At 41.6% G+C, this 27,735-nt stretch overlaps 1 protein-coding gene and 1 long non-coding RNA gene across 2 annotated transcripts in view; one reads left to right on the forward strand and one right to left on the reverse strand.

Moving 5' to 3' along the window:
* Nucleotides 1-27,735, reverse strand: part of LOC124124273 (cholecystokinin receptor type A-like) — a 142,519-nt gene that overhangs the window by 112,266 nt on the left and 2,518 nt on the right. The gene's annotated exons all lie outside the window — the stretch shown is intronic.
* Nucleotides 112-6,689, forward strand: LOC125378612. Its single transcript, XR_007220391.1, has 3 exons — nt 112-298; nt 602-683; nt 6,245-6,689. It is a non-coding gene; the product is annotated as an uncharacterized LOC125378612 (long non-coding RNA).

Here is a 27,735-nt window from a genome sequence, read left to right on the forward strand (position 1 = left end):
CCCGTGTGCGAAATACGCATCAGTCGGAAAGCGCATGTTAAATCTTAAAAGTAAGTAAGTAAGTCCGTTGTATTAGGAAGTATACCTACGTCGTGTATGGAATATGTGTTTGCTTACCATGCCTAGATAAGGCAGTGTGACAAGGGATATCCCAGCGGACGTAATATTCCTACAGCAGAAATGTTTCACAACCTCGTCAAAATTGGCGATTGCAGCTGATGTCATGCAGAGAGCTGAAGACGTGACATATTCAGACAAAGACCATATTATATAGACTGTTATATGGTCTCTGATTCAGGTATTAATATGTGAATAATATTGATCACGTATTAAAGTCATTTATCATCTGTAAGCCACTTATTCGGTTTTATATATGTTAGTAAATGTGTGATTTTATTTTTGTAGGATAAGCAATGTACCTAACTTATGTTAATCCTTGCTAATGTACACGTATATGATGTAGAAATATGTTTGCTTACTTTAACTCCTTTAACTAGATACTCTAATGTGACCCATTTTCTTATTTCATACCGTACCGACAAATCAATCTGTGATACTCACCAATTTGTGAGAATGGTTTAGACTAAACTTACTTTTGCAGGTGTGAAGAATCAAGAACAAATTAAATGACAGAAGTTTTGCAACAGTGAACATAGTGAAGTGGAAGATAAGACATTTGAAAGGTATAAATATTTTCACTTGAACTTGTTGAAGAATACCATGATGACAACTTTATCATGTTGGGAATTTTGGCGGTGGGGTAGCCTAGTGGTTGAAGTGCTGAAGACCAAGGTTCGATTCCTGTCATGGGTACAATGTGTGAAGTCCATGTCAGGTGTCCCTTGCTGTGGTATTGCTGGAATATTGCTAAAAGCAGCGTAAAACCATACCCACTCATGTGGGGATTCCGGGTTGGAATTGGTCCCCATCAACCTATGCTAGTTGTAAGAGAGGGTTATACTATAAGCGAAAACGGCACCTCGCCTAAAGCGAAAACAGCTACTATTGCCTGGTGAAAACAGCACCTTGTTATTTATATTACCTTGGTACTGAACATGCCCGAATACATAAAATTAAACTCGCATGGTCACTTGTAAACACAAATAACTGAGAAATGTTCAAAAGGTTTACATAAGAAACTAGCCTCTACTCACCGACTCTGATTTGGAGATGCAACTAAACTTATTGTGAAAATATAACATGCTTTGATTACTTTGAAGTAAAATAAATGAAATTAATCTTGCAAACAAAAAATTGTGAAATGTTAATCACCTAAAAACAGTTCACATTAGAAATTAGCCTCTACTCAAATTTACTCATGATTCTGATTGGGAGGTGCAACTAAACTTATCATTGAAAGATGCTTTGAAGATATAAGTTGCTTTACTCAGATTAGGCGACTGCTTGTCGTAAAAGGCGACTAACAGGATCGGGTGGTCAGGCTCGCTGACTTGGTTGATACATGTCATCGATCCCAATTGCGTGGATCGATGCTCATGATATCAATCACTGGATTGTCTGGTCAAGACTCGATTATTTACAGACCGCCGTCACATAGCTCGAATATTGCCGAGTGCGGCATTAAACAACAAACCAACCAACTCAGATTAGCTCAATGTCAAGCTGAAACTGAGTCTGGCGAAAATGTCAAGAAATTGGACTACAGGTATACTATATATATCATTTTTATTTTAGTAAGTACGAAATAAATAGTTATTTTATAGAAATTTCATATATATCTCCCCTTTCTGCCAACAATATCACAAGAATGTCTCTCCAGATAATAGACAACGACAATTAGTAGCCCTTTTTGCCAAAACAAGGTGCTATTTTCGCCTCACCCATAAGAGATAACTTAATAGATCGGGTGATCAGGCTCGGTGACCTGGTTCATGGCATCTGACAGTGTGGATTGTTGTTCAAAATATCAATCACTGGATTGTCTAGAATCTTGGGCCTACCTTTAGAATACAGTACCACAAACTTTTCAAACAGGTCACAATACCCTGTGATGTAATTTGTAATATTTTGTTGCCTGACACACTGGCAAAACAATGCCTTGTGATGTCAGGGGTCATTGGGTGTGCATATATATGCTCTTTTCAGTGGTATATCGTCTCCACACGCTATGTTTTTGCATAAGCCCAGCAATGTTGACAGTTTTAATTATTTGTTTACTAAATATTGCCTGCAGCTGCGCATTTCATATCAAGTGCTTTTTTATGAAAGCACCTTTGTTTTCTATAGTTTTTTATTTTATTTCTTACTTATTCCAGTGGTTAAAATGATTATAAATTGAAACTTATAATGTGCAATAAGCGGGTTATAGCTAAAACGACACCTTAGCAAACTGCAACGTTTGGCAAAACCCTCGCCGAAAGCGAAAACGGGGATTATTACTTGGCGAAAATGACACCTTATTTTTTTTACCTTGGTAAAATAAATGAAATTAAACTTGGATTGATAACTTGCAAAGACCAATAATTGTCAAATGTTAAAACAAGTTGACATTAGAAATTAGCCTCTACCCCAACTTATCCTATACGCGACTCAATTTATTGTGATAACATGCTTTTATGGAATTAAACACACATCGTCTCATACAAACACAAATAGTTTTGAAAAACAAGTTTACCTTAGAAAGTAGCCCCCTACTCTAATTTACTCGCCGACTCTGATTGGCAGACGCAGCTAACTTATTGTGAATATATTATACGCTTTGAAGTTTAAAGTACTCAATGTCAATCTGTAACTGTATTTAAGAATCCTAACATGTTGCTGTCAGATCACAATTATTCACAGTGGCCTTTCAATGTATCATTCGAACATGTTGAAAGGTTTTACAAGAGATAATTGTCAGTAATAACTGATGCTATTTCTGACCTTACATTACAACAAATAAATCAACCAATATGGAACTTATTTATTGATATGTGGCAACAAACATACTTCAGGCTGTAAATTTTACAAATGGGTCAATATCTATGTCATCTTGTTTCTCCTAATGTCTGAGCAGGTGCTCACTACAATTTCGGAACTTCTTTACAGCTACAGACAGAAAATACTAGAACAGTTTACTATTACAAATCAAATACTGTATGGGTTTCACTGAAAGAGTCGCCACAACTGAAAATCTTCAAATACCTGTATTTAGCTATAAATTTGACTATGGTTTCTGTCACATTATCTATTCCTGCCTCAGATAAGGATGCAGTGATTTATTTAAGTGCACACATATATCACAGATATACTCCTGAAGTCTATGAAAGTTATTTACAAGTGATACTCATAAGGAGTAAATGTATTGATGTCAACCTTTTTATCATGAGGATCACAACATTTCGGAGTATATACTTACTCCTTCGTTAGGTTAAATTCACGATTCTGCTCCAATTGCTTAGATCAATGCCCATATTGTCAATCACTGGGTCATCTGGTACAGACTCGATTATTTACAGATCACTGTCATATGGCTGGAATATTGTTGAGTGTGGCGTTAAACAACAAACACAACATGTTTCTACTATCTGCCGTTGTGGATACCATTTTGAGGATCCTACACATTACATCTTTTCATGTCATAACAATTGCCATCTTCTTAATAATATGTACTACTACATGTGTTTTGAACATATTTATTTCAAAATGTAATGGATTTGCAAACAATCTGATTGCCTATCTATATGCTAATCAAATACACAAAAAGTATTAATTACAATAAAGTTCAATACTATCAGTTAAGCAATAATGTAGTTATTAAATTGTAAGTAGATAATTCAAGTATGAAACCATATTGATTAAATCTAACAGATTCTGACATAAATGCATGTATTGATGGTTTCTTTCAATGTTTTCCTGTACATAATTTTCAACATTACCATATTAAGCCATTTTTATATCATGTGTATAATGATACATATTATTTCTAATAATGGCGTATTTTGGACACACAAATATAAAGTAACCCAATACTTGCCGTAACAGGCAACTATGCTTGTCTAAAGAGTTGACTAATGGGATCGGGTTGCGGTCGGGCTTGGTGACTTGGTTGAAGCATGTCATTGATCCCAATTGTGTGGGTCGATGCTCATGATGTCAATCACTGGACTGTCTGGTCCAGACTCGATTAATTACATATAGCCGGAATATCGCTGAGTGCGGCATAAAACAACAAACCAAACCAAATCATAGTAAGCGCCACAAGTGCGGGATGGGTCATTTGTAATTAGCAAGTTTTATGTGAACTTAAATCACTACAACCTGATCTGAGTTGTGAAAAGATATGACTTTGAAAATTTGCATCCTGATAGTTTTAACTGTAGGCACGGTTAATCTAAACAGTTATTCTGTTTTTTACAGTTTCTGTTTATTAATTGTTACATGTCTTTGTGTTCAAATAAGCTTTGCCTCTTCACCAACCCTATTCCTCTTTTGGAATAAATAGTGTCTATTTCAAATACCATCACTACTAATCATCCTAGTGATAATCAAAGAAATGCACATCAAAACTGTCATTATTATATATCTGATAGAGTAGAAAAAACTGTAATCAAGCAAGATACATTTCCTTGGTCCCCAGAAGCATAGTAAACTGACTTGACAAGTTGAATAGCAGTCAGCGTGGTTGTAAATGCACAACTGACTAAGCCGTCACTACTCAATAAAGTAATTAACAGACAATTGCAAGTACTAATACCCACCCGACACTAATTGCCCTGTTAATCCCTAGTCCACAATGAGTTGACATTGAGTTCATTTTGCTAATTAGCTGTTTTTAGAGTAGCAAGGTAATAAACATCAAAGGTGGGGCAGGCTTTGATCATGTGTTCTGTAGAAGAGATGATGTCACTTGTTTTATGTTTATTTAGGATTAGCTACATCCCTTGATGCTACCAAGGCAGCCCTTGAGATTATCAGACAGTTTGGCTGGACACAAACAGATGTCTCCCTTGTAGCACACTATGTGTCAGACAAGGACTTTGACCACTCTGTGTAGATGCATATCAATGCATAAAGAACATTGGGTAGATGATTCAATAATGTCACGCAAGTCAAAGTTGGGTTTCACTGTATTTAGAAACAGACGATGGATCCAAAACTTTATAACAGTAATTACAATTAATTTAAACTTTGCCAGACCAATATTTTTGGCAGATTTGCATGTTATTGTTAATCTTCATTAAGTTATTTTTCAAAAAAGATAGGATATGATAAGATATGATAAAAATATGATGATGATTTTAGTCAAGAATATTGCCATGAATATTTTAATTCAGATCAGAACAAACAGGGAGGGTCCCCCAAAACTGTGAGGGTCTCTAGGGGAGGGGCCGGTCATGTAAAAAGGGTTATGAAAAAAGGACAATAAAATATAAAGTGCTTTGCATTTTCTTTCAGGGAGGGTAGTGTCAGAAATGAATGAGAACATACCGGTAATACATGACCGGCCCCTTTAATGTAATATACATAGTTTTTAGTTGATGGTACAGATTGTGCTTTTCAGTTGAATTTCTTATCACTGTCTATGTCCTACTACCAATTAACGGTAGATATTAAATATCCATAATAACTTAGATAAATACTTCTACAGTCTCATCCTAATTTGTCAAAATTGGAATTTCAATATAGCTTCCAATAATGAATGAATGAATTTGGTGAGAATATCTATTGTCTGAAATCCTAATGTACTTTCTTTAGTTTATGGTGTGCTAGGGTAGCCTAGTGGCTAAAATGTTCTCTGTAACCCGGGTTTGATTCCCCACATGGATACAATGTGTGAAGCCCATAGCTGGAATATTGCTAACAAGCTGCATGAAACTATACCAACTCACTCGCTCATTATGTTGTATTTTGAGATCACTTACATGACCTGTGTGATTGAAAGTTTTGATTATTATGAATAGTTCTGTTTTTATGTATAAGAACCTATGTAACTTAGTTTTGCATTGTCTTGTTCACCCTTCCTTATATTTTGATGTAATACAAACATTCAAGCAAAATTCAGGTGAACCTTGTGGCGCTTAAGGTATTGTTTTAGAAGACTGGATACATTTTTGTATTTTCTTAACACTTTTCTGCTTGCAATGGCTTATTTACATGGTCAAAGATTGGTTAAATATCAGTTGCAAGATAAATTGTCCATACCTCACTGTTCGAGAAAACAACTTTTTACATTTGTAAATATACATGTATGTTTCATAATTTTTGAATAACAAGTTTCTAAAGATGTTATGAATTGTTTCAGGTACCTGGATTTCACAATCTGACACCAGCTACATTTAAGAAGATCTTGCTCAGACATGTCAGACAAGGGACTTGCCGGATGATGAACAATCCTCCCGATAACAACCAACAGATTCACCTCAGAAAGTGATGATTCTGAATGAATAATGCCACATCAGTGTGACTGTAGGTGGTTTTATTAATGACACTAATCAAGTCTGAATGAATTTATGCCAAAGCACTGTGACTATGTCCAGATTGTGTACGCCGACACTGACTATACAAATCTGAATGACTTTTGTGGTTTACTGCAGAAACATAATTGACTTTACATATTCTTCTTCCATGAAATTCTTCTGAGATTTGACTAATTTGTTTATTTAGAAAATGGCATTGAAGTGTCTGTTCTGTAAGTTCTTGCAAACACCACTGGTTACTTTATGCTAGTTCTCTTGCTTGATCAAATTTCAATTTGTGATATGTACCAATGAAATGTCATATAATCAATAAATATGATTTTTTTTCCAAAAACATTATTTGTTTTGCTTCATAAGCATAAAGAAATATGATACTGATTAGCCATAACATAGGTGCTGAACAAATATAAAATATACTAATGCCCAGAATGTTTTCCTACTATAAATACAGCTCACTTAACAAAAGTTGTAGTTCCACGTTAGTAGACAAATGACATTGATATATTTTTCTGTACTTTATTTAGGTGTTTTCTATGGATGCCTTTAGTCTTATGCACCAATTTGGGACAATTGTATTCTGTTTCGTACTCCCATGAAACTACACTGTCCAGATATAACAAGTACTGATACCTTTCCAAACTAATCTTTTAATCTCACCAGGGCCAAATGCCAAAGCACATAGCCAATGACTTTCCATTTTTTCTGAGTGAGAATGGTGTTATGCCACTTTTAGCAATATTGCAACAATATGGGTGACACCAGCAATAAACTTCACACATTTGTACCCATGTCGCTAATCGATCTTGTGAACAATGCATGCCCACAGATCTCAGTTTTAGGAGGATATTTACAACTAAAATAACACAGAATATTACAACAGCTATCTCATATGCACAGGCTAACATTAATAACCAGAAACAAGACATGAAGAAAATTTGCATCCGGAAACCTTCCAGATACCTTCAGCAACCTTCAATTCTCTTCAGATTAAATCCTCCTTGGGGCACTTATTGCATTTTCCTTGCTCCAGAAAATCTACATGACATAGTTGTAACCACTTTCCTTAATAAAAAATGTTACCACACAAAAAAAATTCGTTTTTGTATGATATATGACCACCCTTACGGCGCCTCACACCCCACGGCGCCTCACGCCAGGGGGAGCAACTCTCACCCAAATCACTTTCCTTATGTTATCTGTAAGAGACAGATGTGCTGATTTTTCACACAAGACAAAATAAGAGAATCTATCGTTCGACAAGAACTATGGCTGACCAAACTGTATGTATGGTACATTTCTTTCATTGCAAAGGTGTAACACCTCGCATTGTAAAGTTATAGAGTTGTAATTATACGCCACGTGCACGGTACTTTTGAATTCAAATTGCCGTAATGGCTTCCATATTGTAGTTCCAAGGGCTGATACATTAGAAACGGCTTGGGGTTTGGTTATATCATACAGCATTGGTCTACAATTTTTTCCTTTACAAAAACCCAAGGTGGTGTGTTAATTTATAAATTACACTTACCTTTTTTTCACGGGTTTTACACCATAGCGTGTAACACGCCCTTTGGTGTTATAATTATACTACGACATCGCTATTAGTATCGCGTTACAAATCGCATTCTACATTACGCCTTTGCTTCTAGTTTCACAATTTATGCACGTATCTATTCGATCTTTATATCACACTCATAGACGATCCGAGACCGGGCTTCGGCTCCGGCTCGAGGTCACTTCCCAGCTGAGGGGTGTCGGGCGCCGGCCCATGCACTACCGACGCACAATTTTCCCTAGCGGAGGCAGACGCCTCTTCCGAGGCTGAGGCTTCCACTAGTGGATACCTAGCCCGGAGCCAGGTTGGTTCCCTTGGTCTCGGGGACGATCCGAGACCGAGCTTCGGCTCTGGCTCGAGGTCGCTCCCCAGCGGAGGGGTGGCAGGCGCCGGCCTGGCACTACCGACGCACAATTGTCCCTAGCGGAGCCAGACGCCTCTTCAGAGGCCGAGGCTTCCACTAGTGGATACCTAAACCAGTGGACCGCCTCCGTGGTCTTGTGGTAGAGCGTCCGCCCGGAGAGCGGAAGGTCCAGGGTTCGATCCCGGGCCGCGTCATACAAACAGACGTTAAAAGATTGTACTTGTTGTTACCCTGTCTGGCGCTCGGCATTAAGGGGCTAAAACAAGGACTGGTCGGCTCGGAGTCAGTATACTGTGTCTGAGTGGGGTATTCATGTTAAACTGCGGCATGGTATCTCAGTGAGCTAGCACTATAAACCGGCATCAGTCCGGACTAGTACAAGCAGCCACACACACACATACACGTGCATGCACGTCGCTATATAAGTGCCAGGTGGGTTCCCTTGAACTCCCGGCATCTCGGCTTCGGGCCGGGTGCAGAGGCACGTGCGGGACAGGATTGTCCAGGTACTGCCTCAGGTGGCTGCGCCCATGCCAGAGTCGGAGACCCCCAACTTGACTAAGGTCAAGCAATAAGCGCAGATGATGGATGTCGGTATCTAAATACTCGACTTCCAGAACTCTATCGCAATCTAAATACTCAACTTCCAGAACTCTATCGCAATCCCTGAGTCAGATAGCTACACAAGAAACATTCTGATCACTCTAGGGTGGATAGTCAATCTCAAGAAGTCAGATCTGAGCCCTACTCAGAATCTAGTCTTCCTAGGGGCGAATTTCAACATGGTGAGAGGACGTGTATCTCTGTCACAAGATATCAAGTTCCTTATGCGCAAGTCACACTGCTCGTACACCAGTTACTGGGCAACATGGCGGCGACAGTGGATGTGGTCTGGCGGGCGCGCTTGAGAATGAGTCCCATTCAACAAGCACTCCGTCGACTTTTGGCGAACTCGGAAGATCTCGAGACTGTGCTCGAGACTCCATATTGGCTCATTACACACCTTCAGTGGTGGACTGAGGTCAGGAATCTGTCCCGGGGGCTCCCCCTCGACACTCCCGTTCCGTCTCTCACAGTTCAAACAGACGCGTCCCTCTCCGGTTGCGGAGGCGTTCTGAATGATCACACTGCCTCGGGACTATGGTCCCAGCAGGAGATCAAACTGCATATCAATGTGTTAGAACTGAGAGCGGTCAGGTTGGTGTTCCAACCAATCCCGGATCTGCTTCGTGGCCAAGTGGTTCGTCTAGAGATGGACAACCAAACGTCTATGAATTACATCCGGAAGCAGGGGGGAACGGCGTCTTCGTCGCTTGCCAAGAGACGTGGCAGTTCTTACTATGATGCGACTCTCACGATATCAGGGTGCTACCTGTTTATCTCCCGGGGGTGGTCAACGTCCGTGCGGATGCTCTGTCTCGCCGCATCCTCGCTCCTCACGAGTGGAGGCTCGACCCGGGGATATTCGGGATTTTCTCCCTGTTATACAGGTCGTTACAGGTGGATCTGTTTGCGTAATACTCAGGTTTTTGGCTCAGCCTCCTGTTATATTACCTTTACGACCGGACCTCCTATCCCAGAACGGAACCCTCCACCCGAATCCCAGGATTCAATGGGTGGCTTGGCCACTGTCAGGAATCGCCTCCAGAAGAGCGGTATTCCTGCACGAGTTGCAGACACAATACTGGCTTCGCGGGGGGATTCGACAAACGTTCAGTACGAGGATAGATAGACCTGCTATGCGCGCTGGTGTGTCGATAGAGGGATTGCAGATTTTCTGCAGATGTCGTAGCCGTGCTTGATTTTCTCCAGTCGCGACTAGATGACGGCCTGGCCGCATCAACAGTCCAAGGGTACTCTACAGCTATCGCAGCTTTTCACGTCCCTGTCGACGGGGCACTTCTGGGTGCACACCCATTATTGCAGCGCTCTTTAGCAGGTGTGGACAGGATCCGACCGCCAGTCCAGCGGATCAGTCCCCCTTGGGACTTGTCAATCGTTCTTGATTGGCTGTCCGGTCCTTCCTTTCGGGATCTGTCGTCTCTCTCTCTTCAGCTGTTGAGCTGGAAGACGGCGTTCCTTGTGGCGGTAACGTCCGGCAGACGGGTAGGCGACATTCGTGTTATGTCAGCCGATCCCGAAATAACTGTCTTCCACCGGGACAGAGTCAGTTATCGACTACCGGACTCTTACCGTCCTAAGGTCGCACACACCTTCCACTTGAACGGCTCCTATTGAGCTACCTGCTCTTTCAGAGCCTTCCTCCTCGGGGATCACTGCAAGACATGCTAATGTCTTGGATGTCCGCAGGACCCTCAAGGCCTATATCAGCAGAACTATGGGTATCCGTAAGGATAACCAACTATTTACGGCGGTAGGAAGGCTGGCTCACCTGCGAGCAAACAATCTATCTCGAGGTGGATAGTTTCAACCATTTGTACAGCGTATAAGCTTACAGGTAGGGACCCCCCTACCAGGTTGAAGGCTCATTCGGTTAGAGCAGTGGCTACGTCACAAGCGTATGCCGCGGCTCTGCCCATTGAGGAGATCTGCTCCGCGGCTATTTGGAGCCAGCCGAGCACGTTCGTCAAACATTACCAACTCGACAAACACGCAACGAGCATGCTCGGTTTGGTCAGTCAGTTCTCCAAACTGGGCAAAGTTCTAATCTCTAGCCGATTGAGCATTCGAGATTTTAGACAGTCCTCCAGTTATACTGCTCAGTAATGGTCCGGATTTTATCTTCTGCGGTCTTTTGTACTCGATAATACTCGTATTTTGCACACACACTCCTTCGATCCTCGGGGACCCTCTGGCCTAGCTCAGCGCGGGTTATAGTCTCTCGTGATCTACGCCCCTATATCACTTGTTCAAAAAAGTGTGGGGGCGGGTGGGTGGTGTTTCGAGTTCTCAACTTATGACAAGCCGCAAAAAACAGGCCTTATCACAATATATGGTCGACCACGCCCTGTCTCTAGCCCCCGCCTTTCGACGGTGGTGCCTCACGATAAGGTTGGTTCCTTTTATTGAACTCTATATTTTATTCTGTTCAATAATCAAATACGATGTATTTATTTACGCCTGTTGCTGACGGATGCCACTTCCTAGATTATCTTTGGGAGTCTGTCTTGATGCAATAAGTGCCTCAAGGAGGATTTAATCTGAAAGAGAATTTTACAAACCTGTAGAGGTGATGAATTCTTTGATGACATCCTCCTTGGGGCACGGCCACCCAACTCCCCACATTCCGTCAGCATTTGACATATGGAAAGTGATTTGGGTGAGAGTTGCTCCCCCTGGCGTGAGGCGCCGTGGGGTGTGAGGCGCCGTAAGGGTGGTCATATATCATACAAAAACGAATTTTTTTGTGTGGTAACATTTTTTATTAAGGAAAATGGTTACAACTATGTCATGTAGATTTTCAGGAGCAAGGAAAATGCAATAAGTGCCCAAAGGAGGACTTCATCAGAGAATGCATAACCTCTACAGGTTTGTAAAAATTTCTTGGTATTTTCAAGATTATCTTTTTTGGTGTTTCACACTTAAATGAACAAAATGCACCCCCCCAAATTTTGTCATTTTTTGGGAAGGTATGCGGGCCGGATCCAAAATGGGTAGGTATCCGGAAGGTTTCCTGTGACTGTCGCTTGTCCCTATCTCAATCCTCTCAAATCAACTGTCGTTTGTCGCTTTCACTTCCCTTTCAAACCAACTGTCCTTGGTCTCTATCACTACCCTCTCTAATCAACTGTCGATTGTCTCTATCACAATCCTCTCAAACCAACTGTTGTTTGTCTCTGTCACAATCCTCTGAAATCAACTGTCGTTTGTCTCTATCCTAACCGGTTCAAACCAACAGTCGTTTCTCTCTTATCACAACCCTCTGAAACCAAGTGTCATTTCTCTCTATCCCAACCCGTTCAAACCAACTGACGTTTGTCTCTCTCACTACCCTCTCAAACCAACTGTCGTTTGTCTCTAAATGTCACTTAAATGAACAAAATGCACCCCAAAATTTTCAGGAAGGTATCCGGGCCGGAACCAAAATGGGTACGTATCCGGAAGGTTTCTGAGAAACGGAAACCTACACTTTTTTTCCTGTGACTGTCGCATGTCCCTATCACAACCCTCTCAAATAAACTGTCGTTTATCGCTTTCACTTTCCTTTCAAACCAACTGTTCCTTGTCTCTATCATAATCCTCTGAAATCAACTGTCGTTTGTCTCTATCCTTACCCATTCAAACCAACTGTCGTTTGTCTCTATCCCAACCCTGTTCAACCCAACTGTCGTTTGTCTCTATCACTACCCATTCAAACCAACTGTCGTTTGTCTCAATCACAACCCTCTAAAACCAACTGTCGTTTGTCTCTATCACTACCCTTTCAAACCAACTGTTGCTTGTCTCTATCACAATCCTCTCAAACCAACTGTCGTTTGTCTCTGTCACAACCCTCTGAAACCAACTGTCGTTTATCTCAATCACAACCCTCTAAAACCAACTGTCGTTTGTCTCTATCACTACCCTTTCAAACCAACTGTTGCTTGTCTCTATGACAATCCTCTCCAACCAACTGTCGTTTGTCTCTGTCACAACCCTCTGAAATCAACTGCCGTTTGTCTCTATCCCAACCCCTTAAAAAAAACTGATGTTTGTCTCTATCACTACCCTCTCAAACCAGCTGTCGTTTGTCTCTATCACTACCCTTTCAAACCAACTGTTCCTTGTCTCTGTCAAAACCCTCTCAAAACAACTGTCGTTTGTCTCTATCACAATCCTCTCAAACCAACTGTCGTTTCTCTATGTCACAACAACCTGAAATCAACTGTCCTTTGTATCTATCACTACCAGTCCAATCCTCTCCAACCAACTGTCGTTTGTCTCAATCACAACCCTCTGAAATCACCTGTCGTTTGTCTCTATCACAACCCTCTCAAATCAACTATCGTTTGTCTCTATCACAACCCTCTCTAATCACCTGTCGTTTGTCTCTATCACAACCCTCTGAAACCAACTGTCGTTTGTCTCAATCACAACCCTTCTGAAATCAACTGTCGTTTGTCTCTATCCCAACCCCGTTCAAACCAACTGTCGTTTGTCTCTATCAATACCCTTCAAACCAACTGTTGCTCGTCTCTATCACAATCCTCTCAAACCAACTGTCGTTTATCTCAATCACAACCCTCTAAAACCAACTGTCGTTTGTCTCTATCACTACCCTTTCAAACCAACTGTTGCTTGTCTCTATAACAATCCTCTCCAACCAACTGCCGTTTGTCTCTATCCCAACCCGTTAAAAAAAACTGTTGTTTGTCTCTATCACTACCCTCTCAAACCAGCTGTTGTTTGTCTCTATCACTACCCTTTCAAACCAACTGTTGCTTGTCTCTATCACAACCCTCTCTAATCACCTGTCGTTTGTCTCTATCACAACCCTCCGAAACCAACTGTCGTTTGTCTCAATCACAACCCTTCTGAAATCAACTGTCGTTTGTCTCTATCCCAACCCGTTCAAACCAACTGTCGTTTGTCTCTATCACTGCCCTTTCAAACCAACTGTTGCTCGTCTCTATCACAATCCTCTCAAACCAACTGTCGTTTGTCTCTGTCACAACCCTCTGAAACCAACAGTCGTTTGTCTCTATCACTACCCTTTCAAACCAACTGTTGATTGTCTCTATCACTACCCTTTCAAACCAACTATTGCTTGTCTCTATCACAATCCTCTCCAACCAACTGCCGTTTGTCTCTATCCCAACCCGTTAAAAAAAACTGTTGTTTGTCTCTATCACAATCCTCTCAAACAAACTGTCGTTTGTCTCTATCACAATCCTCTCAAATCAACTATCGTTTGTCTCTATCACTACCCTTTCAAACCATCTGCTGCTTGTCTCTATCATAATCCTCTGAAATCAACTGTCGTTTGTCTCTATCCTAACCCGTTCAAACCAACTGTCGTTTCTCTCTTATCACAATCCTCTCAAACCAACTGTCGTTTGTCTCTATCACAATCCTCTCAAACCAACTGTCGTTTCTCTATGTCACAACACCCTGAAATCAACTGTCCTTTGTATCTATCACTACCCGTCCAAACCAACTGTCGTTCGTCTCAATCACAACCCTCTGAAATCACCTGTCATTTGTCTCTATCACAACCCTCTGAAACCAACTGTCGTTTGTCTCAATCACAACCCTTTCAAACCATCTGCTGCTTGTCTCTATCATTATCCTCTGAAATCAACTGTCGTTTGTCTCTATCCTAACCCGTTCAAACCAACTGTCGTTTCTCTCTTATCACAACCCTCTGAAACAAACTGTCGTTTGTCTCTATCACAATCCTCTCCAAACATCTGTCGTTTGTCTCTATCACAATCCTCTCAAACCAACTGTCGTTTCTCTATGTCACAACACCCTGAAATCAACTGTCCTTTGTATCTATCACTACCCGTCCAAACCAACTGTCGTTTGTCTCAATCACAGCCCTCTGAAATCAGCTATCGTTTGTCTCTATCACAACCCTCTCTAATCACCTGTCGTTTGTCTCTATCACAACCCTCTGAAACCAACTGTCGTTTGTCTCTATCACTACCCTTTCAAACCAACTGTTGATTGTCTCCATCACTAACGTCTCAAACCAACTGTTGTTTGTCTCTATCACTACCCTTTCAAACCAACTGTTGATTGTCTCTATAAAAATCCTCTCAAACCAGCTGTCGTTTGTCTCAATCACAACCCTTCTGAAATCAACTGTCGTTTGTCTCTATCCCAACCCGTTCAAACCAACTGTCGTTTGTCTCTATCACTACCTTTTCAAACCAACTGTTGCTCGTCTCTATCACAATCCTCTCAAACCAACTGTCGTTTGTCTCTGTCACAACCCTCTGAAACCAACAGTCGTTTGTCTCTATCACTACCCTTTCAAACCAACTGTTGATTGTCTCCATCACTAACGTCTCAAACCAACTGTTGTTTGTCTCTATCACTACCCTTTCAAACCAACTGTTGATTGTCTCTATAAAAATCCTCTCAAACCAGCTGTCGTTTGTCTCTATCACAATCCTCTGAAATCAACTATCGTTTGTCTCTATCACTACCTTTTCAAACCAACTGTTGCTTGCTTATCATAATCCTTTGGAATCAACTGTTATTTGTCTCTATCCTAAACCGTTCAAACCAACTGTTCCTTGCTTATCATAATCCTTTGAAATCAACTGTTATTTGTCTCTATCCTAAACCGTTCAAACCAACTGTTCCTTGCTTATCATAATCCTCTGAAATCAACTGTTGTTTGTCTCTATCCCAACCCGTTCAAACCAAATGTCGTTTTTCTCTGTCAGAATCCTCTGAAATCAGCTGTCGTTTGTCTCTGTCACAACCCACTGAAATCAACTGTCGTTTGTCTCAATCACAACCCTTCTGAAATCAACTGTCGTTTGTCTCTATCCCAACCCGTTCAAACCAACTGTCGTTTGTCTCTATCACTACCCTTTCAAACCAACTGTTGCTCGTCTCTATCACAATCCTCTCAAACCAACTGTCGTTTGTCCCTGTCACAACCCTCTGAAACCAACAGTTGTTTGTCTCTATCACTACCCTTTCAAACCAACTGTTGATTGTCTCTATCACTAACGTATCAAACCAACTGTTGTTTGTCTCTATCACTACCCTTTCAAACCAACTGTTGATTGTCTCTATAAAAATCCTCTCAAACCAGCTGTCGTTTGTCTCTATCACAACCCTCTGAAATCAACTGTTGTTTGTCTCTATCCAAACCCTCTGAAATCAACTGTCGTTTGTCTCTGTCACAACCCACTGAAATCATCTGTCGTTTGTCTCTATCACTACCCGTCAATACCAACTGTCGTTTGTCTCAATCACAACCCTCTGAAATCAACTGTCGTTTGTCTCTATCCCAACCCGTTCAAACAAACTGTCGTTTGTCTCTATCACAATCCTCTGAAATCAACTGTCGATTGTCTGTCACAACCCTCTGAAATCAACTGTCGTTTGTCTCTATCCTAACCCGTTCAAACCCACTGTCGTTTGCCTCTATCACAACCCGTTCAAACCAACTGTTGCTTGTCTGTATCACAATCCTCTCAAACCAACTGTCGTTTGTCTCTTAACAAAACCCTCTGAAATTAACTGTCGTTTGTCTCTATCCCAACCTGTTCAAACCAACTGTCGTTTGTCTCTATCACTACCCTTTCAAACTAACTGTCGTTTCTTTCTATCACAACCCTCTCTAATCAACTGTCGTTTGTTATCACAACCCTCTCAAATCAACTGTTCAATATTCCAGCTATATGACGGCGGTCTGTAAACAAAATGGAGTCTGGACCAACAATCCAGTGATTGATATCAAGTTCATCAATTAAAGCAATTGAGATACGACTACGTGCATCAACCAAGTCACCGAGTATGACCACCCGATCCAGTTAGTCGCCTCTTACAACAAGCATGGTCGCTTCTTACGGCAAGCATGGCTTGCTGAAGACCAATTCTAACCCAGAAATAAAGATATGAAGAGTTGCTGTTACTTAAAGAAGATATGACAGGCTGGTTCTGCCCATGGCTTTTTAGCAAATGAAAAATAGAATGCAGCGGTCCGTATCACCAGACTTACACCAGCCACCGCATTCTGACATAGACAAATTTATATAAACTTAAAAACGAGTGTACTACTTCATAGTAAAAAATCCTTTGGTGTGGCATTTTTCGTTCAGGTTTTCCACTGGACATGACGAAACCATCCAATTGATAGAACCGGGTCCATTCTACCACCCGTCTAGGGAAAGTAAGGGTCAACATGGTGTGCTGGGCAAAAGGAATCATTAGTTGTAACAGTATCACTTGGTGCATATGTTTGTTTGTTTAACGCCGCACCCGGCAATACTACGGCTATATGACGGCAGTCTGTAAATAATCGAGTCTGGACCAGACAATCCAGTGACTGATATCACGAGCATCGATCCACGCAATTTGGATACGATGACGTGCATCAACGTGTCAACGAGCCTGACCACCCGATCCCGTTAGTCGTCTCTTACAAAGAATGGGTTGCTGAAGACGAATTCTAATCCGGATCTCCAAGGGTCGGGGAAAATGAGGTTTTATGCGTCCTGCATTGTTTCCGACAACGAGCCGGAGCCGGAGGCGACTGGTATAAAACCTTACAAGGGACGCATAAAACCACATATATACCCTGACTGAGCCTGCTACAACGAATTTATCTTACCTTCATGTTTCAATCTTCGTGGTAAGCGAGGTAAAACAAATTGAAAATTACTAGAACACAGTTGTTCGATTGGGCAGAGGTGCTGTGTCACGAGATCTTCCTTAACTCGTGAACAACGTGCGATTTTTTTCTTCGCAGCGGGGAAAAAGGGATTTATTCTCCCGCTCAGATCTCCAAGATATTGTCCCTTTCTCCAGAGCCCTCAGCCACCAGACCACTGTCCTCCACCGACACGGGCGCAACCCACTTGGGCTAACAGCTTGCCCAATCTACTCGTATTTTACGATGATGGGGATACATTATACCCCGGTTCTAACCTGTACTAGTCATCCCACGCGCATCAATTGTCCTCTCCTTCTTGTTGATCTGTTTCATTATGCGTAAGAATCGGAATTTCTGCTCCGATTGGCGAAATCCAGGTATATCGATGACCTCATGTTCAATATTGGTCAAATAGCCAATTCCCTTTCAGAATTACCCACCTAATACCCTACTGAGTTACACATATGAGACCAGTGAAACCGCCTCTTCTTTTCCAAATTTACATATATGCATTACGATTCATAGCGACAGAAAACTTATCCACAAGACTGTTTCCAAAAGAAGTCAACTTCCATTTCTGTGCAGCAATATTCAAGCAGCTCACGTCCTTGGTGTCACTGTTGAGGAATAATAGAGCGTGCTCTTTTCAAAGGGAGTCATACGACTATTGCTAAACAAAGCTGTTAGTTCAAAGATTTAGTTAAACATTAGGGCATTCCAAGTTAGACACATCAGTGACAATTCCCTATTTTGACTTGTACAAAATGTAACCGTGTTTTATCAGGTGGACAACTGCCTTTCATGTGTTTGGGACGGGTACAACTTTGGGAAGGAAGCATACGCTCATCTGTTCGCGAACATGATGTATCATCACTATTTGATATCATCCCGGAGATCGGTCTGTGGTTCGATCCCCGGCTGCGGCATACCAAAAGACGTTTAAAGATAATACAAATTCATACACTGCCTGGTACTCGGCATTAAGGGGATAAAATAAGAACAGTCTGAGTTTGAGTGGTATCTAAGTCAGCTAGCACTATAAAACCAACATTGGTCCCCGACCAGTAGTAAATATGGAGCTGTTGTCTGGTTTGTTGTTTAATACCGCACTCAGCAATATTCCAGCTAAATGACGGCGGTCTGTAAATACTCGAGTCTGGACCAGACAATCCAGTGATTGATATCAAGAGCATCTATCCACGCAATTGAGATACGATGACATGCATCAGCCAAGTCAGCGAGCCTGACCACCCGATCCCGTTAGTCGCCTCTTGTGACAAGCATATTATACTGTTTTATAAACATATATATATGTTACCACTGGGAACAAAAGGTTAATTTGTTCCGAGTTTATTGAATGAGGCCTCGATCGTATGAAATCCCCCACCATGCGTGCAGTGCCTTATTCCGAAATTATTCCAGCAAGCTGGATCAAAGGAGTATGCGGAAAATTTCGCAGGGTAAATGGTATTACGTACTATACGTGTTGCATTTATTGGTCGAATAATTATGACTAAAGGGTAAATACTATCCCTTCTGGAAGCAGAACTGGCCAACGCGTCTACTGAGCAAGATTCAACGGAGTCATGCACATTTCAGCTCCATATCAACAGCCTGTTGCTGTACAAAGATGTGCAAGTCCAACAGACAGCCCAATAAATCAATACTGCGTGTCTACATCTGTAAACCATATTGAAAACGTATCGTGATTATCGTTCAACAGCTTGTGGGAAATGAACTGTTCCGAGATGTGAGATGGTGAATTGGGCACGCTTCCCGATCACACTGAAACCTGCCGGAGCGACAGTCTCCCAATATATCTCTCCCTGTCTGTTATCGGAGAGTAACACCATACCTGTTTATGTGATGTAATTAATGGTTCAGCACGTTCTCTTTACGAAAGTTAATCATCGACATTAACTTGCTACAACTCTCAAACGTCCAGCAGTAATCAGTGTGGAACTATTACCTACTACAACATCTGTTGCCGTTTGCATGCAATTAATATCCATAACCTACTCCTACCTTGGAAACGAGGTCATTACCATGGAAACCACTTGAGATCTGTGAAGTTTCATGGGTTAATCCATATTTCCATGACTGAGCGGTATATTAACATTATAGGATACATGTTACTTATAGCCCGTGTTATAAATACTTATCACTGTAGTTCATATGATCAATCTTTTTAATTATGTCTTGTTAATTTTATACATAATCAGTCATTTTTCAATGTACTTCGTTGACCATTGTTTAATCATTTACATAATGTTGTCCCGCTATACAGCTAGACACATGTCGATTCGATGTACACAGCTCATTCACTAAGGTGGGAATACATGTATGTAGTCATTTCCCATTTCAGTATTCTATACAGAAATGATGCCTAGTTTGAAATCGCTTGGGCATGTATTTCACTCAGGGTTCCCCTCTCCAACACACGGTATACATGTGGGGGTTCTCCCTGCACGTCGATATTACAAGCGACTTGCCACGATGTTGTGATTACTTTGCCCCAGGTTCACTCCAGTCATCAATAGGATCATATTCAACTATGTTGGTCGGCCTGAGATCATATCACTTGTTTAGTTTAGTTCTACTGAGGTATGGGGGCACGGGTGGCCCAGTCGTGTAAGGCGCCGCGATTCGCTGTGCAGAGTAGCGTCCCCTGGACACGCCAGAAACCTATGATTGTGGGTGCGAATCCCGGTTCACCCCGATTATGTTTCTAGGTTTGTCAGCACCATACCCGTGCTCGTGGGTTTCACCAAAGTGTTAAATATCTCAGACCTGCATCACTTCGGGCTTTCCTCCCACTTTAAGCTGACACGCCGTGATATAACTGGAATAATGTTAAAAGCGGCGTTAAACCCAACTCACTCACTCACTCTGCTGAGGTATCTTGTACATATTCGTAACGGACGGATCGACAGATAGTTCCGCCTCGAGCTGCATACCAGTAAATGTGCAAAAAATGTGTGAGTTTTAACGGCACAGTTGAGCCGGTTCATGCACAAGCCGCATTACCCAATTGTAGCAGTAGCTCCCATCGACGCACACAGGCTGAGAATTTAAGGAAATCTTATGGCTTCATAATATCAAACTATGTTCAGTTAAGACGAGGAGAACGCGTGAGACGATTGATTCATCGAGTCTTGTTGGCTATGTGATGTGAAGTCAGCAGATGATATAAACATATACTCCCCAAAACGTAGGGGACATACAAATAGGTATTGAGTGATGCTAATGGATGCTACACAATCGTGTTCATCTGTGGTCACCTCACCTCGTATTTATTTTAAAACAACCATCAAATCTTAACCCTAAGCTTCGCCGTCGAGGTAAACAAGAAAAAGGTGGCCGGAAATTACGGCGCAACACGGGTTTGAACTCAGCTAACGTTTCTGATTGGTTAAAATGTGTATCATAATATCAGCACAGTGAGGGGAAGGAAATTCAAGACCTTCAATGATAATCTGCTTCAAAATGCTTAATTATGCTGTAGATTTCCTTGTCAACCCCAACATTTTGCAAGCAGGCTTACCTTTGACGGTTTTGAATTTCCCTCCCTTCACTGTGTGCTTATATTTATATCCACTATTATATATTTTAGCCAATCAGAAACGTTTGGCGAGTTCAAGCCTGTGAAGGAGATTGGAGAAAACAGCTGAAAGTTACTAATTTTACGATGAAGTGATGTTCCTGCTACTATATGGTTTTAGTCAGTTACAAAACACCTCAGAACATAAAGCCTGTGTCCCTATTTCATCAGCCATTACTGTCGGTTTGGCGCCGTCAACATGGCTGTTCCCCACACCGACAAGGTGACAGTGATAAGGAGACATTATTGGAACTTGCAATGTGATGAATTGGTGTGGTTAACAGAACAACCTTTCTGACAAAATAACCACACGTTTCAATAAAATTACATTTTTACTGTTGATTAAGCTTAACTTAATAAAGTACGCCATGTTGTATGGCTTGGTTTCATCTGATATTAGGGGCCGTTGATCATAGACTCATATTCAGACAATACGACAGGCCGTATATTCCGTATTGCAAAATACTTCGTGTAGTATTGGATAGAGCAGCTAGCAGCTGTCCGGAGAGCGGAAGGTCGGTGATTCGATTCTCTGTCCACGTCATACCGAAATACGTTACCATATGGTACTTGTTGCACTGCCTGGCGCTCATGGTTAAGGAAATAACCTGGTTGAGTCAGTCTCAGTATACTGTGTCTGAGTGGGGTTTCCTGTTAAACTGCGACATGGTAAGCTCTGTGAGCTAGCACTATAAAACCGACATTAGTTCGTGCTAGTACAATCAGTCACACACGCGCGCATGCATACACGTCGTTATATGAGTGAAATCATCTTGAACACGTCGTTAAATCCGAATCGTGTTGTCTCACTCGCCATGTCGAAGCTGAGTTACGGTAAAACCGCATTCGGTAAATGGAATGAAGTTAATGTAATTCGTGTTTATGTGTTCCGATGATATGTTCTTTTTTGTTTCGATGGAATGTTTAACATGTTCATGATTATTTCCTATATCCAGGAATGGTTTTACGTTTAGAATTATTATGGTTGACACTTGTACATGCTAGAGTGAGAGATTATTGTTAACGACTCATATGCATTATTGCAGTAATCCACGCCGAGAAATGTATATAGTCTTACCATATGTAAACAAAACCATTAAAGATCATACTCACAACAATCTCCGTCAAATATCACATTCATTGGTTTCTCATGAAGATTGAATTCTTCCTCATACATATATTGAGGGTTGAGCATTAGCATTCACTAGTTGGTATGAACTGGTACGCCCTGGCTCGTATGGCACAACTTGTATGTCTTACATAGGATATCGATTATGCAAAATAGCCACGTGGAATAACCTCTAAATCTCAGTAATATAAAAATGGCCTGTAAATGATTGAGGCTAGCCAAGTCAATACAGTGGTTAATTTAATTATTACCGTCTCGATACGATAATGGACAAGCTCACAATCCAACTGTTCCTATAGAAGTGATATAGATATAAACTCCTTCCTCATTTGAATTGACGAACAATATCTGTTTTCCGTTACGAGCCTGAACGCGAGTCAAACGTATCTCTTTTGATCTGAATATCAATAAAAAGCTTATTAATTTGACATTGTTTGTCGTGAAGCCAAAAGCAAATTCAGGAGCCAGTATCATGCTAGTGTTAGTCATGGCTATTTGGGCTTTACCTGTCTTCATGCTGAAATAGTTGGCTGGCAATTAAACTGAAGCTATTTTTACAAACGCAATATATACAAAAACGTTTGGACAATATCCATCAATATTTGCCTTCCAATATCAAATGGTCCTGCGTTCGTTGACCTCCCCAGACCGGAGGTTGTTGGAACTACACTCTTCAATAAATCACTCGTGTTTTCTCGCAGCAGTGATGGATATTCTTGTCGTTAGTACAAACCTTGGTGGGAGAAAGGCATTGACTGCAGGAGTCATAAAACTACATCGTATTCAACCAGCAAAGGTTGATTGTTTAACTAATTAACGCACCGTTTTATTCAGAGAATTCATGCTGCAAGGGCAGAATTAAAAGGTTCGATAAAAATCTCTTATTGTCTCGGGGAGTTTGGGTGAATGGCGTGGGTGTACGATTGGTCACGTGAACAAAAACGTGACAACAATTCGGGAACATTTATGAGGGCATTTCACTCAATTTCACAAGACAGATTCGTTGAAGTCAATGCAGTATATATGCTAACGGGAAAAAGAAACTTTGCTTATATAAAATTCAATAAAACATATATTGATACTGGAAATAAATAATGCAACTTTCATATTCATGAAGACATATCAACGTCATGGTCGGGATTCACAACTTGCACTGCATGTTAATGCATGGTGCACAATCAGGATGCTAGTAGGTTTGTTGGGAGCATGATACTCATAAACCTGTTTTTCACGTGAACAGCACACAATGATTGCGTAGCTATCGGGTGCTCATAAAACACTTTTGTTTGAACGTAAATAACCCTTGCGCAATGACAATCGACGCCTACACATGGTTGGTATGCTGCAAACAGGAATGGTCAAACACGAAGTTGCCAGACATTTTATTGTTCATCGAAACACAATATTACCTCTTTGGAGACGTTATCTACTACAGGACAAAACTCCCGGGCCAGTCGTCCACGTGTGACGTCACGTCAAGAAGCGGTTGTTGCTTCGACGGAATCGACACCAAACTGCCACATTAACAGCTCGGACAAGTTCTGGTTTGAGGCCAATTTGTGGCAGACCCGTACACAACCGGTGGAGGGTGCACCCGACCCCAAAGTTCTGGGGCAGTATGCTGTTCACCAGCAAGGGAGTTAACTCATGTTAAAAGTCCAGTTTCCATCCTTGCCGAACTAGGCTAGTATTATGGAGATATATTTTCGGTGGACTAACGAGTCTATGCATAGTCCAATCAAATTCACGTAACGAAATCGACATCCGGTTCGTTAAAGTGTAGTGCAGATTTCGGTTGATTGCAGGATTTGCAAACCATGTGCACCGACAACTCTGCGTCAACAGATCTTTTAAAAAAAAATCATGATTTTTTTCAAGGTGCACACGTGATGTGATGCACTGCGCGATGTTAGACCCGTTTTATTACAATATGGATCTTGCCTATCGATCAGATTGTCTTGACTGTAGGCCGCCATTTTGTTTAAAGCAAATGCAAATGATATGAGAAGTGGAATCTGATTGGTCAATAGGAGGGACATAGAATTGACATAACTCTTAAGCCACTGTAGGCGCTACGATCAAGCCCAGAAGTTCCAGCCTAGTTCGTCAAGGGTGGACACTTGGCTTTTATGGTCAGTTAACTCCCTTGGGAAGATGGCTGTTCACACATGAGTCCAGGTTTCATCTGGACAACTGTCGTGCCCGTGTCATGGTCTACAGGTGTCCAGGAAAACGTTCTTAGTGACTCTTGAATTACTCAACCTTACTCAACTTTTCAAGGCAACACAACATTGCTGTACTGCAGTGGCCGGCTGTTTCTCATGACCTGTCACCCATAGAACATGTTTGGGGTTAGATGGAGATACGAGACTACGACAGGACTAGAACCAGACGGTAACCAGCCGGACACAGCTGAGTCGATCTTTGGTTGACATTTGGAACAACATCCACCAGGCTGTTTTCAATAATCTGGTGTCTTCAATGCGCCGCAAATGGTGGTCACATCCTATTTTGACATTTTTAATTAAGTTATTACACCAACCCTACGACGTGTAACTGTCTCCTGTTATCAGGGTTTGGTTTTGTCAATGAATTTATTTCAATAACATAACATTTACAACACTTATGACCCGTTAAGATCCGGGTTAGTATAGGTCTTCAGCAACCCATGCTTGCCGTCGCTTGTCGTGAGAGGCGACAAACGGGATAGGGTGGTCAGGCTCGTTGACTTGGTTGATGCATGTCGTCGATCCCAATTCCGTGGATCAATGCTCATGATATCAATCCATGGAATTTCTGGTCCAGACTCGCCGTAATATAGCTGCAATATTGCTGAGTGCAGCGTTAAACAACAAAACAACCAACCAACAACCAATTGCGTGGATCGATGCTCATATCGCTCGCCGTCATTAAGCTGGAATATTTCTGAGTGCGGCGTTGAACAACAATCAAAATCAAACTACAACACTTATACGAAGCACAGTTTCTTAACGTTGATGCCTGTAACATTGAAACTGTTGTGTTAGTCCAGGTCATTTATCTGCATGAAATGAGAGAGTCTTTCATTGGTATTTCTGAAAGGGGTATCCCATGGGGTATCCAAAACAGAACTGCTTGAATGGCACCCCCGGGGCATTTAGCCAGAGTTAACCCTTTTCTCTCATTTTGCCGGTATGGACTATCTGGCGAAAAAGTGGGAAAGGGCAACTTCAAAATTGAAATGCACTCTTATTAATGGACCTATAAAAGAGATCTAGGTGTCAAAATGAACATCGTGTTAAGCTCCATTGGATCCAATCATGAAATATGCAAACTGACCTTTTTACAGGTCAGTAGGGGGGTCAAAGGTCACGTGACGACCCTTGAGCTAAAAATTCCGCCTTTTTTCTTATCCAAGCCCAGTTTAGTAAGAAAGACAACAAATATTTTTATAAAGTGAATATGTTTTATTAGATAAGATGCCAGGTAAGTTTTAAAACCATTTTTGAAGCAATATCTTGAGGTTAGGCTAGCCCAAAGCATATATGTCTCAAAAGTTACGATTTTCACCACGAGATGGCACTTCCATACGAATCCACACATGCAGTTGAAATGTTGTAGCCAAGTTATTTTGAATACAGGATGATATTATGATAAACTGCGAAGTAGGCCTTTGGTAATCTTTTCCTGGGTTCAAGGGTCAAGGGTCCAACAAGGGTGCAAAGGTCTGATAGTATGCAAAAAAATTGCATCCACTTGTAATGAATTTATGCAGGCAATGAACAAATATGGCCTACATAACCAGGGCAACTTGAAAGACAATATATGGTCTTCTGCCCTAAATAAAGGATCAAGAACAACGATAGATCAGGTTAATGTTGGTACGCCCAAATTACCCATTTGCCATCTCTAATGCCACCATATAAGGATCTGATATTCCGGTATTAAAACTTATTTACCAGATGATAAGTCATCACTATAAAACCGCAGTGACGTGCAGTTATCATGTTGTTGACTTCAATGATCCTATTCGTCATCAGACTCCTCTTCATCTGAAGAAAGGCTTGGGGTCAGCGTACCGTCATCTTCATCTTCAAGTCCAAATCATCCACCGACAAGTTTCGAGGCACCTGCGGGCACTCAAACCACACCATAGCCAACCTGTTATTGTCTTCCACTTTCCAACCATGCCTGATGGGACCAAATCCTACTGGCTCTGCACTGCATGCATTCTACCAGATAAATGCCACATGGTTGGTTCACTTTAGTTCTTCAAGAACTGCTCTGCATGGTGGTAGGCAGCATGGATCAGAGGACTTGATTTTCTCCAATGGGTCTGACTGCTTCTTGGGTGCATACATATTTTGGAAAAGTTGCAGTCTTGCATCGTTGGTCCTTTGAGCATTCTTCAACCCGTACATGCAGCAGACGTATTCCTGGAGTGTGGCCGCAACATCCACATCAATCGTATCCGACGTTCCTAGCATGGATAATGCCCTAACAAATCATTCATTCTTCACCATAATTTCATATGGTTTCGACGTCGCCTTCCTCCTGAATGCTGCAGTGACGTCGCAGCCTGTGAAGGCATGGAAGCTGGGCATTGCTTCATCCACAACTTCGCATTGATATATTTGCGTGGTATAGCAGAAGAATGAATACATCCGTATCGATGCTGTGGACCACCACTCCTGGCATCTCCTCAGAGGCAGCAACGAAGTTAGCGTGAAACACCAGCCTCGTGTCGGCCTCCTCATGGGTACACCCGAGGTCATTAACTGTTATCCTCTCTACCTGTCTACCATTTGATGTGAAGAGGAAGCATTCCTGTCCAGTTGCATAATACAGCTTGTTGCCCTCCAGAATACTTGCATAACTTGAACTGAGCCACTCATCTTTCAAAAAGGAAAGCAATTCCCGTTTGAAATCAGCAGATTTCAAGGCATTTTGGAAGTCAGCTGGTCTTTTCTGTAGAGGACCGGTGATCTTGTAAGAATGCATCACCGAACAACCATGATTGTCATGCTCCTGATCTTTGATTGATGGTCCATCCGGATATGTATCAGAGATGAGATGAACTGTTTTGGCATTGGTACAGACGAGCTGAAGGATTGACCTGGCTACACCGCCGAAGTAAGATGGCAAGGGAGGAAGAGTACGTATGAAGAACATGGCATCAACTAGATAGGCATCGACTGAATCTGGCTCATTGTTAGCAGCTGTCCCCAGTGCCTCAAGCTTTTCCATGAACATACTCTTTGCAGTCTTATTCATATCCCCTGTGAGAACAGAGAGAGAACGGAACTGGTGTAAGAGGGTGCAACAAGACAGTGCCCAAATTAATTTTCTGCATCACAGCAAGATACGCGAGTCTTCCGAACAAATCTCTGGTGCAGCTGACCTCTCTG

Source organism: Haliotis rufescens, unplaced genomic scaffold (genome assembly GCF_023055435.1).
Source record: "Haliotis rufescens isolate VD_foot unplaced genomic scaffold, xgHalRufe1.0.p SCAF_13, whole genome shotgun sequence".
Classification (NCBI taxonomy): domain Eukaryota; kingdom Metazoa; phylum Mollusca; class Gastropoda; order Lepetellida; family Haliotidae; genus Haliotis; species Haliotis rufescens.